The sequence below is a fragment of the Leucopleurus acutus genome (assembly GCF_964270905.1).
Source record: "Leucopleurus acutus genome assembly, chromosome: 1".
Lineage (NCBI taxonomy): Eukaryota > Metazoa > Chordata > Mammalia > Artiodactyla > Delphinidae > Leucopleurus > Leucopleurus acutus.
The window spans coordinates 2,318,498-2,331,813 of NC_139142.1; the positions used below are offsets into that span (position 1 = coordinate 2,318,498).

Sequence of the window (13,316 nt, forward strand, 5' to 3'; positions counted from 1 at the left end):
AACTTTATTCTATTACATCTCTAGGGGATTTACTAGAATGATCGAGGGTGAAAAAAGGATATTTAGGATATATAAGCTTACTAATATATTCTGAATGAAACTTTAAGAACAGAGAGAATTACAGTACTCTTCAAAATGAAAGTGAAGTTTTCAAATAATTTTTTAAATGAACTAATAGGAAGGGAAAATTTATGGACTCAAAGTTATACTTGAAAAACTCCTGGCAAATAGATGATCAAGGATGCCTGATTAAATAAAGCACACATTTTATACAGACAATTACCATTTCATGAATGGGTGTATTTCAAAAGTTTATTCATGAATTCTTGGTTCAGAATACAGAATGCACTTTCTCACAGAAAATGGGTAACACACAACAGTTGGTGTTTCCATTTTAGCCCACAACAGCCTCTCTTAAAAAGTATATACAATATGCATATTGCTGACAGCACTGTGGAATCTAACCACCATACATGTAGTGAATTAAAGACAGTCACAGATTCCTTGACACTCCTCTTATCAAGAGGTAGGCTCTATGTCCCCTCTGCTTAATCTGGGAGTACTCTGTGGGTTCTTCGACTAACAGAACACAGCAAGAGTAACGCTACACTGGGACTTCCCTTGGTGGTGCAGTGGATAAGACTCCGCGCTCCCAATGCAGGGGGCCCGGGTTCGATCCCTGGTCGGGAACTAGATCCCACATGCATGCCACAACTAAGGAGCCTGCCTGACGCAACTAAGACCCAGCACACCAAATAAATAAATATTAAAGAAAAAGACAGAGTAATGCTACACCGATTTGTCATCCCCACTTACTCTCCTAGAGCAATCACTCTAGGAGTCTACAGCTGACATGTAAGAAGTCCAACCACCCAAGCAGAGAGGCCACACGATGAGGCCCTGACACTACGTGGAAAGTGAGGAACCACTAAGCCTGGCCTTCCAACCATCCAAGCATGTGAGTATAGCCATTCTGGACCCTCCAGACCAGACCAGAGGCCAGATAAATACCAGTGAGAGCCCTCAGTTAATGCCACATACAGCAGAAGAATCATCCAGCTGAGCCCTGCCTGAACAACCCACAGAACCATACTATCTAATAACAAATTACTGTTTTAGGTCACAGACACTTAGGATGGTTTGTTACTCAGCACTCATTATCTGGAACAATCTGTGGCTTTTTCAGGAAATGACAGAAGCTCCAGCACTGGCATCAGGAATAGAACCCCTTCCTCCATTCACCACTGGTGGACACAGAGTTACGGTGGTGATGTCAGCCAGGATTTTCCTAGGTATTAGCCATCGGGGCAGCCTCATTTAAGAAAGCAAGGAGGTATGTGGTATGATCATCACTGAAGAGTTGTCCTGTCTGCTTCAAAACCCTCCTAGAATTCTCTATACACTACTGAGGACAGGTTTCAAAATTCTGAAGAAACACAATGTATAGTCAAAATGCAGTTGGTACCTTGATACCAAAGCCAGACAAAGATACAAGAAAGGAAAACTAAAGACCAATATCCCATATGAACATAGATGCAAAAATTCTCAACAAAATAGCAAACCAAATCCAACAACACATTAAAAGGACTCTGCGCCATGATGAAGTGAGATATATCCCAGGAAAGCAAGGGAGGTTCAACATACAAAAATCAACTAATGAAACACACCACATTAATAGAAGAAGGAGGAAAAAAAACACATGATCATATCAATAGACACACAGAAAGCATTTGACAAAATTCAACAACCTTTCATCACAAAACAATCAGTAAACTAGGAATTTAAGGGAACTTCCTTAACATGACAAAGGTCTTTTTTTTTTTTAAAGCCACACATAACTTCATAATCACACTGAAAAGCTTTCCCCTAAGATTAGGAACAAGACAAAGATGTCTGCTTTCACCACTGCTATTCAACACTGCAGTAGAAGTCCTAGCCAGAGCAATTAAGCAAGAAAAAGAAATAAAAGGCACCAACATTGCAAAGAAAGAAACATACTATCACTATTTGCCAATGACATGGTTCTATATATAGAAAATCCCATGGAAAACTAATAGAGGTAATAACTAAATTCAGCAAGATCACAGGGTATATGACCAACACACAAAAATCAGTTGTGTTTTTATACACCAGCAATAAAAAATTCAAAAAGAAAATTAGGGAAACAATTCCATTTATAATAGCATCCAAAAGAATAAAATACCCAGGTATAAATTTAACCAAGGAGGTAAAAAATTTATATACTGAACCTAAAAAATCTTGCTGAAAGAAATTAAAGGTGTTGGACTTCCCTGGCGGCACAGCGGTTAAGAATCCACCTGCCAATTCAGGGGACACGGGTTCGAGCCCTGGTCTGGGAAGATCCCACATGCCGCAGAGCAACTAAACCCATGTGCCACAACTGCTGAGCCTGCGCTCTAGAGCCCGCGAGCCACAACTACTGAGCCTGTGAACCACAACTACTGAAGCCCACATGCCTAGAGCCCATGCTCCACAACAAGAGAAGCCACCGCAATGAGAAGCCCGCGCACCACAACGAAGAGCAGCCCCCACTCGCTGCAACTAGAGAAAGCCCACACGCAGCAATGAAGACCCAACGCAGCCAAAAACTTAGTTATTTATTTAAAATACAGAAATTAAAGGTGTAAATAAATAGAAAGCCATCCCATAGTCATGAATTGGAAGACTTAATACTACATGGCAATTCCCCAAAGCAGATTCAATGCAATCCCTGTCAAAATTCCAATGACCTTTTTACAGAAAGAGAAAAACTGATCCTCAAATTAATATGGAGCTACAAGAGGTGCCAAGTAGCCAAAGCAATACTGAAAAAGAAAAATAAAGTTGGAAGACTCACACTTCTCAAACTTACTACGTCAAAACTTTCTACAAAGCTACGATAATCAAAACAGTGTGCTACTGGCAGAAGGACAGGCATAGAGACCAATGGAATAGAACTGAGAGTCCAGAAATAAATTCAAACACCCACGGCTAATTTATTTCCAACAAAGGTGCCAATACCATCCAACGGGGAAAGAATAGTCTCTTCAACAAACGGTGCTGGGACAAATGAATAATCAAATGCAAAAGAATGAAGTGGGACTCCTACTTCATTCCAAATACAAAAATTAACTCAAAATGGACCAAAGATCTAAATGTAAGAGCTGAAACTATAAAATATAGGGGTAAATCTTCATGACCTTGGATTTGGCAATGGATTCTCAGGTTTGATACCAAAAGCACAAGGAACAAAAACAACAAAATTAAAAACTTTTGTGCATCAAAGGACACTATCAAGAATGTGAAAAATCAACCTACAGAATGGGAAAAAATATTTGTCAGTCATATATCTATTAAGGGTTTAATACCCAAAATATATAGAGAACTCTTACAACTCAACAAACATGTCAAAAAAAAGACAAACAACCCAACTAAAACATGGGCAAAAGACTTGAAGGGACATTGTTCCAAAAAAGATGTACAATGAAAAGATGTTCGATATCATCGGTCGGTCGCTAAGGAAATACCAAACGACAATGAGATACCATTTTATATCCACTAAAATAGCTTTAATCAAGACAAAACAAAACAAAATAAATGTTGGCAAAGATGTGCAGAAATTGGAACCCTCGTACATTGCAGGTGGGAACAAGTTAGACACAGAATGACCACATGACCCAGCAATTCACTCCTAGGTATATCACCCAAGAGAAATGAAAACACTGTGTCTACATACAAACTTGTAAACATTATTCATAATAGCCAAAAGGTAAAAATGATCCAAATGTCCAACAGTGGATGAATGGATAAATAGTGATATATACAAACAATGGAATATTATTTGGCCAAAAAAAGGAACAAACTACTGATACATGCTACACCTTGGATGTACCTCAAAAATATTATGCTAAGTGAAAGAAGCTAGACACAAAAGGTCACGGACTGTATGATCCCTTTTATATGATATACTCAGAACAAGCAAATCTATAGCAACAGAATGCAGATTAGAGATTATCAGATTAGAAGAAAGGGGGGATGGGGAAGGATTACTTAATGGGTACAGATTTTTTTACAGAGTGATGAAAAAGTTTTGAAACTAGAGCGAGCTGGTGGTTGCACAAAATTATGAATACACTACATACCACTGAACTATACACTTTAAAACAGTTAACTGAACATTATGTGAATTTTGCCTCAATAAAAGAAAATCTGGTTGGACTGCAGTTTATTGATTGATTGATTCATACAAATACTTGAGTATCTAACATACTCCAGGCACTCTCCTGGTAACTGGGTTAAGGTGTCGAAAAAAAAATTTCTGCTATGAATTAAGAAAGCAAGGTTAAGAGACTAGAGAGTGACAGCATGGGCTATTTTAACTAGGGTGTTCAGGGAAAACCTCCTAGAAGAGGTGGTATTTGAACAGAGATTGGAATGAATTTAAGAATATTATTCTGCTAAATAATGGGAAAAAAGTACTAAAACGTAATTTTTTTTTTTTTTGCAGTACGCGGGCCTCACACACTGTTGTAGCCTCTCCCGTTGCGGAGCACAGGCTCCGGACGCGCAGGCTCAGCGGCCATGGCTCACGGGCCCAGCCGCTCCGCGGCATGTGGGATCTTCCCAGACCGGGGCACGAACCCGCGTCCCCTGCATCGGCAGGCGGACTCTCAACCACTGCGCCACCAGGGAAGCCCTAAAATGTAATTTTTAATTTATCAAAAATCATATGTAAAATTTGTTTTTCTAAAAAAGTGACGGCCTATCTGTAGACATTTATTCCTTTTTTTGCAAATATACAGTGATTTTTAGTTTCCAGATATTTTATTCTTTGTTACAAATAATTTCTTGACAGTCCAATAATGTGCTTCTTCTACCCCTACTTGTCATCCAGGGCCAGGCCATACTCCCAAGAGAGCCCATCATTCACTTTGCTAACAAGGCATGTTCTCCCTTTAGGGAATCGCTCAGGAAAGGAAAGAGGGAAAGGAATTACCACTCATGCTATGCTAGGTTCTCACATTCACTCACATTCTCGCTTTCGGTCCTCACAACTACCTTTTCACAGATGAGAAAACTGAGGTTCGGAAAGGATAAAGAACTTACTATCATAGTTAGCTAAAGGAAGGACCAGAATTCAAATTGGGTCTGACTTCAGACCCATACTCTTTTCATACATAAATTTGTCTAAGATGGCCTAAGTACATCTTAAGCCAGACTGTGAAAATACGATGAAGTGACCCTGTCCTTAAGAAGCTCGTCATCTAGGCCTCAGTGTCCAGCTGTGTCCCCTTACTCACAGCCCTCCCTGGAGCAGGTACAGATGGCTATGACGCAAGCCCCCTCACCTCAGTCCAGCCATCACGACCCTTCCTGGTTCCGTGTTCAAAACTTTACAGTGGTTCTAGCAGAAGAGCCATGTAAAATCTTCTCCAAAATAGCCAATGACATAATTTCCCTGCTAATTGTGGAGAAGGCTTCATTGCCTTTAACTCGTATTCCCATAAGCAATCCGCAGTTATAATTAAATTCCAGATGAATGGGTGGAAAGCTGCCTATGCTGGCTGTAACCAGCTCTCTACAGAGTGACCAGGCCTCCAGGACTCGTTCACCACTAATGAGCTAATATTTGTAAAACCTTGTAAAAATATAATGACTAAATTCTATCATTATTACTAGACTACCGGCTTAAACGTAAATTAAGAGAGAGAAAGGAGAAAGAAAACACATTAGTAAGTCAAGTTTGGGGCCTTTCCTCGGTGAGAACCACAGGGTAAAGAACGCCTTAACTGAACTTATTAAAGGATGTGTAATGCAATGTTGCTGCTCTAAGAAAATAGCTCAAAACAGAGAGAAGAAATGGAGTACCACCTGGAAAAGTAAGTCGATACAGGCAAAACAGATGTTGGAGGAAAGGAAAGGCCGCATGAAAAATATATGCTGGGGCTTCCCTGGTGGCGCAGTGGTTGGGAGTCCGCCTGCTGATGCAGGGGACGCAGGTTCGTGCCCCAGTCCGGGAGGGTCGACGTGCCGCAGAGCGGCTGGGTACGTGAGCCGTGGCCGCTGAGCCTGCGCGTCCGGAGCCTGTGCTCCGCGGCGGGAGGGGCCGCAGCAGTGAGAGGCCCGCGTACCACACACACAATATATATATATATATGTATATGCTGGAAAAATACACAGTGTCTTTTTAAAAGCACTATATAGCAGCAAAACTAAAACATCTAGAATCTGAAAGCAAAACTAAAAAGTCTAGAATAAGAACAAAATCTAAAACCGGATTGTAATTCAGCTTAAACTGACCACAGAGCACAGTGATGAAAACACGAACTCTGTAATAGAGCCCAACAGGCCCGATGCTCTTCCTTTTCCTCATCTGTAAAATGGGGATGATTCTTCCCTCAAAAGTTAGGCTGGCACCAAGGTGGCACCCCAAGGCAGGCAGTTCCCTTCTCCAGAGCCCTGTCCCCTGAACGGCAGCCACAGGGAGCCTCTGCAGGCTCACAGGTCCCCTGACACGCTCCTTCGTTCTGCGCACACTCACCCTCCCTTGGAAAACACCTCCGCACTCCCACAGCGCCTCTGTCCCACCACCATGGCACCCACCACACTGTGCTGTAACCAAATGGTTCTTCTGGCTTACTCATCTCACAGAAGCTCCTTGAGGGTAGTGATCATACAGCATCTTACTTTACTTTTTAGCTTTGGCAACTAGCATAGCTCCTGGGTAAGTTCTCAAAAAAGTGTGTGTTGATTAAATAATTTTCAATTATCCCAAGTTGGAATTAGAGGCCAAGCAGCTTCCCTGGGGCCAATCTTGGAAAAATGAAGACTGCAAGGGGGAAAAAAAAAACCCAAAAAACCACTACTCTGGGTGAATAGTCCCTGCTTTGCCAGATAACGATCTGACTTGGGAGAGTTACTTACGCAAACACTCTGAGCCTCAGCTGCCTCCCATATAAAAAGAGGGAACTCAACTAGAAAATCTCTACAGCCCCCACCGAGATCTGACACATTATGTTTATATTCTAAGATCTTAACGCTCTTACTCCATTACATCTCAACCCTCTATTACTATGAAAATTGACATCAGTAGAAGCCTTTCTTGTCCATTTCATTCATAAGAAGCAAGTCTGTACATGGTGCTATCCATCCCATTTTACAGATGGAAAAACCAACTCAGAGAGGCCCAGCAGCCTTGCCCAGGGTTGTTCTGCTAGTGTGTACGGAGGGCAGGACTGGGATTCAGATCTTTAAAGCTGGTGCCTTCCACCATGCCCACACTTCTCAAGTGAGGGGGTGGACAGCCCCAAGGACACATGGTAGGAATGCCAGGGGACCCCTCACAGATCCTAGGGAAGCCAAGGATGAACACAACGCATCTTTTGGAGAATCGAATGTACTTAAAACCTGGGGGGGACATATTACTGAGTACAACGAAAAAGTCCTATTCAATTTTAAGATAAAACTTTAATGGGCTTAGACTCCTATCGAGGGTTTGAGACATACTGCACTAAAACCATGCCATGCCCTTTCTCACACAAAAAAGCCTTCTGAAACCAAAACACTTAATTTACCCTACAATAACATTTCAAACATCAGGATATGCACCCACGAAAGTTAAAATGTCAAGTGAAGCCTCCCATCTTACAAGCCCCCTAACGCAACAAACCAGGGAGCTAAGCGCCATCAGAACAGGGGATGAGAGGTGGGGGGAGTGGAAGCACAGTCAAGGGAGGCCAGCTCCAGCGCACAACCACCTGCAGACACGTATGCCAAGCCACATGGAGCCAGTGTGTGGGCATCTGTCACACCCCTCTTCCTTCCCAAACCTGCAGATTCTGAACACAAACATTGATGGAGGGTCAGTCCACCATGTGCCAGGTCCTGGGGGGAGTGGGGGCCTGACCAGCACCTTATCACCTCAAGTGTATGCAGGCCTCCTATTGGACATTAACCTTCCAGGGTACAAAGTTAGTCTCTGAAAACCTTCACTATAATTATGACTCCCGGAAACTAATGTTTTAGTATTTTGATGCTACTGTTGTCCTAAAGATGACATTATCCCAATCAGTTAGTCAATTTAGCTTTCCTCTCCACTTAAAGAAACGAAGTTTCCAACAAATACGCTTTTAGGTTGTGCCATAGAATCAGTGTTTTAATTGGAAAGGAAATCAGGATATCAGAACAGCAGGCATGATATCTTTCTTGGTAGAATGGCCTCATAAAAGTTACCAAATAACCTCCATTAAAAAAACATGGAGAAAAAAAAACATGGAGTCGGGAATTCCCTGGCGGTCCAGTGGTTAGGGCTCTGCGCTTTCACTGCCTAGGGCCCAGGGTTCAATCCCTGGTCAGGGAACTAAGATCCCACAAGCCTCGCGTCGAGGCCGAAAAAAAAAAATGGAGTCAAAAACCAGCATGGAGCAAACGCTAGGAAAAAGTAAACCATGAAATGAAATTACAGGGCACTTTTTTATTTCTTGCGAATTAAAGAGATTTAGGTCATTTCAGCATGGATGACACAGCAGTAGATTTGGGGGGAAATCTACATTTACACCCCTCCCCTCGCCACCACCTTTTTTTTTTTTTTTCCGGTACGCGGGCCCCTCACTGCTGTGGCCTCTCCCGTTGCGGAGCACAGGTTCCGAACGCGCAGGCTCAGCGGCCATGGCTCACGGGCCCAGCCGCTCTGCGGCATGTGGGATCTTCCCGGACCGGGACATGATCCCGTGTCCCCTGCATCGGCAGGCGGACTCTCAACCACTGCGCCACCAGGGAAGCCCGCCACTACCTTTTGATACTTTCTAACTACAACGAGAAACATCAGGGACAGCAAAGTGCTGTTGCCCAGGTTGGGGCCCACTGCTCTGTTCCCCACCATAGACCAGGCCCATCATGGGGCAGACCTCCCGACCCGCTTGAGCTCCTGGTCACAAAGGGCCTGGCAGGCGCCAGAGGACAGCACGGGAAACATCACGACCGGAAACCCACTGACCAGTAGCATCACCAGGACTGTATCTACTGGCAAGAAGCAACAGGACTGCACATGTCAGATGCCACGCTACCAAAACAAAGCCGGGAGGGGAGAAATCCTCTTCTTGCCATTCTCAGGGCCCTGCAAGAGGCCCCGGATGGGCCCATGGCACCTGCCTTCCCGACACTGGGTCTCAACGCCCACTTCCCAGAAGCCTTCCCTGGCTACCCCCGCCAGCCAGGAGCTGTCCTTCCCTTCCCTGAACTTCCACCATACCTCCAGTCCTCTGCACAACCCACTGATTCACATTAGCCTACGCTGTATGACTTTTCTAGCTTCTTCCTAGTGGGTCCTCACCCTCTAGCTGAGCAGCCAGCTCCCTGAGGGCAGGGTGGTGAAATCTTCATTCTTCCTCACCCTCCCTGGCACAGGCTTCAGTCCTGGTGCTACCTCAGTCAAATACCCACTGGTTTCTGGCATCTCCTTCACCACGCACAGGGGCCAAGATGCCCCGGACTTCTGCAGACCATGCCCTCAAAGGCAGGTGCAGTATCTCCCTCAACTTAGCACAATAACTAGAACATTATGAGAACTCAAGGCACATTCATTGAACATCAAATTAAATGAGAAAAAGACTCCCAAATCCCAGTTAACGATCTACTTATCTAGAAGAATATAGAATTCAGCAAGAGATTCCCACCTGATTTCCGGAGTTGACAGAAACCAACACAGTCACCTGCATTTATGACATCTCACCACCTGCCAGCCTCGCCCCAAAGTGTCTGCATAGGGAGACAAGCAATTCTGGCCCCCAAGAGGTTTTCATGCTTAATGATAAAAAATCTCACCTTCTCCTTCCTAGACTGGTCAGTCCCCCACCCCTCACTATGTGTAGAATAGTGCTGTGCAGACCAGTTAGTAAAGGCCCTCCAAAATGGGAAAGCCATTTTGTATTTTTTAGATTTTTTATGAATAACAGATATTACACAAGCACATACAATGTTTTCTGTTTAAAATTGCATTGTCTTCTACCTCCATGAGCTCCTTTGGACCCAAAGTCTGCTGCTGTGGCACAAGACACCCCATCCCCATTCACCTCTCTCTACTGCCCTCCTGCCCGCAGGCATCCGGCCCTCTCTCACACTAGCTTCGTTCCTTCTGCCCAGAACTAGTCAAAGCATCATCTCCACATTTAGGCCTCGGCTGCCTCTCCCTGGTCGTCTTCCAAATCCACTGGCCTCACCTCCTTCTTTCTCACTTTGTAGCTCTCTTCCTAGTTTCTCTCTGTATCTGAAGTCAATATTATGACTCTCCTTCCCCAGCAAAAAATAATAATAATAATAATTTTTCTTCCTCTATAAACACTTGTAAAGAAGCATGTGGGGGGGGGGTCCTGATTCCATGGAACTGATGCAGAGGCCTTGGCCATAAGAGATCTCCTCTGCTAAGTTAAGTTCTTAAATTGACCATTACAAGGAAACTCAGCTATTGCATAACATTTGATAGGTTAGATCACTTGCCATTTGGAGAGTCTTGCTCTACAAAGATGAGAAAATAGAGATGGGCAAATTTAACGCAATTTCCTTTGCTTGCTTGCGCTAGCCTAGACTTGCAACACCGCAGTGACAGTTTTTCTTGAAGTACAGCTTTAACATCATAAAAAAGGACTTTAAGAGAGTGATAAATCATTCTCATCCTTCAGCTTACTAGCACATCTATCCTGACACCGCCCACCCCCCACCCCACCCCCAAGGCCCTTCTCGCTTTGCACAGTGAACAATTAAAGGGATTCTAGCAGGGCTGTTTACAGAATCAAAATCCCAAACACAGGGGAGAACAGCAAGAAGCAGCTCAGATGTTTCAGTTAAACGAAGGACTCTCTTCAAGGCACGAACAAGAGCAGGAATATTTTGATGGTATTAACAGAAACAACTGGCCACTGCTATTGCCTGTTTCCAGTGGAAGGTCTTTACACCCTGCTTTACAAGGAGTGAGGCCATCTTATTAATTCCAAAATTAATGGATAGCATCCAAGGAAAATAATTGGTCTTCTTCCCCTCACAGAAAAATTCACATGAACGTCTAAAAAAAAAAAAAAAAAGCTGGAATTCTCCCTGCCAGCTCTCTGCTTTCCCGGCTTCTGCATTGTGACAGCTGGAACAGATGGCGTCTGGGTGAGACACCTTACATCTTAAACCTCATCCCTGATAAGGTCTGATTTTAACTAGTGATGTGGGAATCCCAGGTCTGTCAGGGTTTCTGTCCTGAGCACCTACTCACCAGATTTCCAATCTCATGTATTTTACAGTTTTCACACTGATAAGGCTTTTGTTTTGGCCAAAGAATTTTTCACCTTGGACTAATTCTCAGTATACATATTGTCACCACACGGTGAAAACACAAGTATTTCCTTTCAGTTGAAAAACGAACGTACACTATTTTGCCAGACATCCTACATATGATGCAGCCTTTTAAACAGGCCATTTTCAAAGATGTGAAAGAAGATTTTAGCACCAACTGATGGTCCACCTGGTCGTTTCTTTAGATAAGGATTTTATAGACATATACAAGATTACAGAACACAACATTTCCAAAAGCTTCACCAGCAAACGCTAGGGGAAAAAAAAATTATGGCTCCTCCTCAGTTGTATGCTGTGAATGTAAATTAAGAAGCGGCGACAACGCTACTCAATACAGCCTTTATGACTCCACAAAAATAAATGAATAAATAACACACACACACACACACACACACACACACACACACACACACTCCCCATCTCATTCTGAAAACTGATTCACGGCTTAATACGAAAAACATGAAATAAAATTGCTTCCTTCAGACAGGAATAAAGACGCAGACGTAGAGAATGGACTTGAGGACACGGGGAGGGGGAAGGGTAAGCTGGGACGAAGTGAGAGAGTGGCATGGACTTATACACACTACCAAATGTAAAACAGATAGCTAGTGGGAAGCAGCCGCATAGCATAGGCAGATCAACTCGGTGCTTTGTGACCACCTGGAGGGGTGGGATAGGGAGGGTGGGAGGGAGACGCAAGAGGGAGGGGACATATGTATACGTATAGCTGATTCACTTTGTTATAAAGCAGAAACACAACAATGCAAAGCAATTATACTCCAATACAGATGTTAAAAAAAAACTGCTTCCTTCAAATGGACAATTATATGAAGGCTTCTTAAATTTCAAAGCACGTCCACAACACATCATTCATTTCCATTTTGCTGCTATGTTTTCAAGTGAAAGGTAAAGAATATTTTTCCACACGGAATTCTTTCTAAAGGCCTAAATATTAAATAGATGTCCCCGACGGGGTGACAGTGAAAACGTGGCAAAGTGTGCAGGAGCGATTAACCAAAGGCGGAATGTGTGCATTTCGCCCCAAACTGGATCCCAGTACCCGCCTGCCACCGAGGCCACTGCAGCTCTCCGATTATGAATCAGAGGTTCATCTGCAGAGGAATGACTCAGTATAAACTTTTAAATAATGGCTTTAAAAAAAAAAAAAAAACCTAAGCCAGCCCAGGGTGAACACGTTCGGCTATGTAGACACCCGAATCGGTCCGCTCCTCACCCCGCAACACACAGCCTCGCAGGAGATGCTGATTTCTCGCCACCCCGATGGGGGGGGTCACGTTTCCAAGAGGCCTCGGCGCCCCGTTTCCTGAAAAGCTGCGGGAGCCCCGGCCCGCGGGCCCCGGCCGGGCCGGGCCGGAGGACAAAGTTTCCCGAAGTTGAGGCGTCCGGGGGGCGGGCGGGCCCGGGCTGGGGCTGGGGCGAGGCGGCGCCGTACCGGGCACTCGCCGCCGGGCGCCGGGCCTGCGCCGCCCCGGCCCCGCGCCGACCGGCCCCGGGCCCGCCCGCCGCCGAGGGCGCGGGATGCAGCCGCCGGGGATGGAGCCGTCCGCCGCCCGCCACCCGCCGGGCCCCTTACCCGCGTCCGCGCCGCTCGGCCGGCTCAGGGGCGCTGGGCGCGTCCTCCGCCGCGGTCCGCAGCGTCCTGCTCCCCGGGCAGCCCCATGTCGGGGGGCGGGGAAGGGCCGGCGGCCGCCGCCGCCGCCGGCTGGAAAGTCCCTGCTGGGCTGCAACCCGGCTCGCGCACGCGGCGGCCGCGCCGCGCCGCGCTCCCTCGCCCTCACGCACCCTCTCGCAGGCACTTCCTCTCGCGCGCTGGAAATCCCCGCCGGCCGCAGGAGCGCGCCCCGGCGCGCGCCCGCCCCGCCCCCGCCGCCAGGCCCCGCGCGCGCGCACGCGTGGGAGCTGCGGGAGCCCGCGAGCGCGGCCGGCCCCACGGGCCGCGGCCCCGCGCGCACCCGCCCGGC

At 45.7% G+C, this 13,316-nt stretch overlaps 1 protein-coding gene across 1 annotated transcript in view; it reads right to left on the bottom strand.

The window, feature by feature from the left end:
• TRAF3 (TNF receptor associated factor 3) overlaps positions 1 to 13,073 on the bottom strand; it is a 111,217-nt gene extending 98,144 nt beyond the window's left edge. Inside the window, exon 1 of the mRNA XM_082838136.1 lies at positions 12,929 to 13,073. The gene's annotated coding sequence lies outside the window, so the exon portion shown is untranslated. The remainder of the gene's footprint in view (positions 1 to 12,928) is intronic.
• Between the last annotated feature and the right edge of the window lie 243 nt (positions 13,074 to 13,316).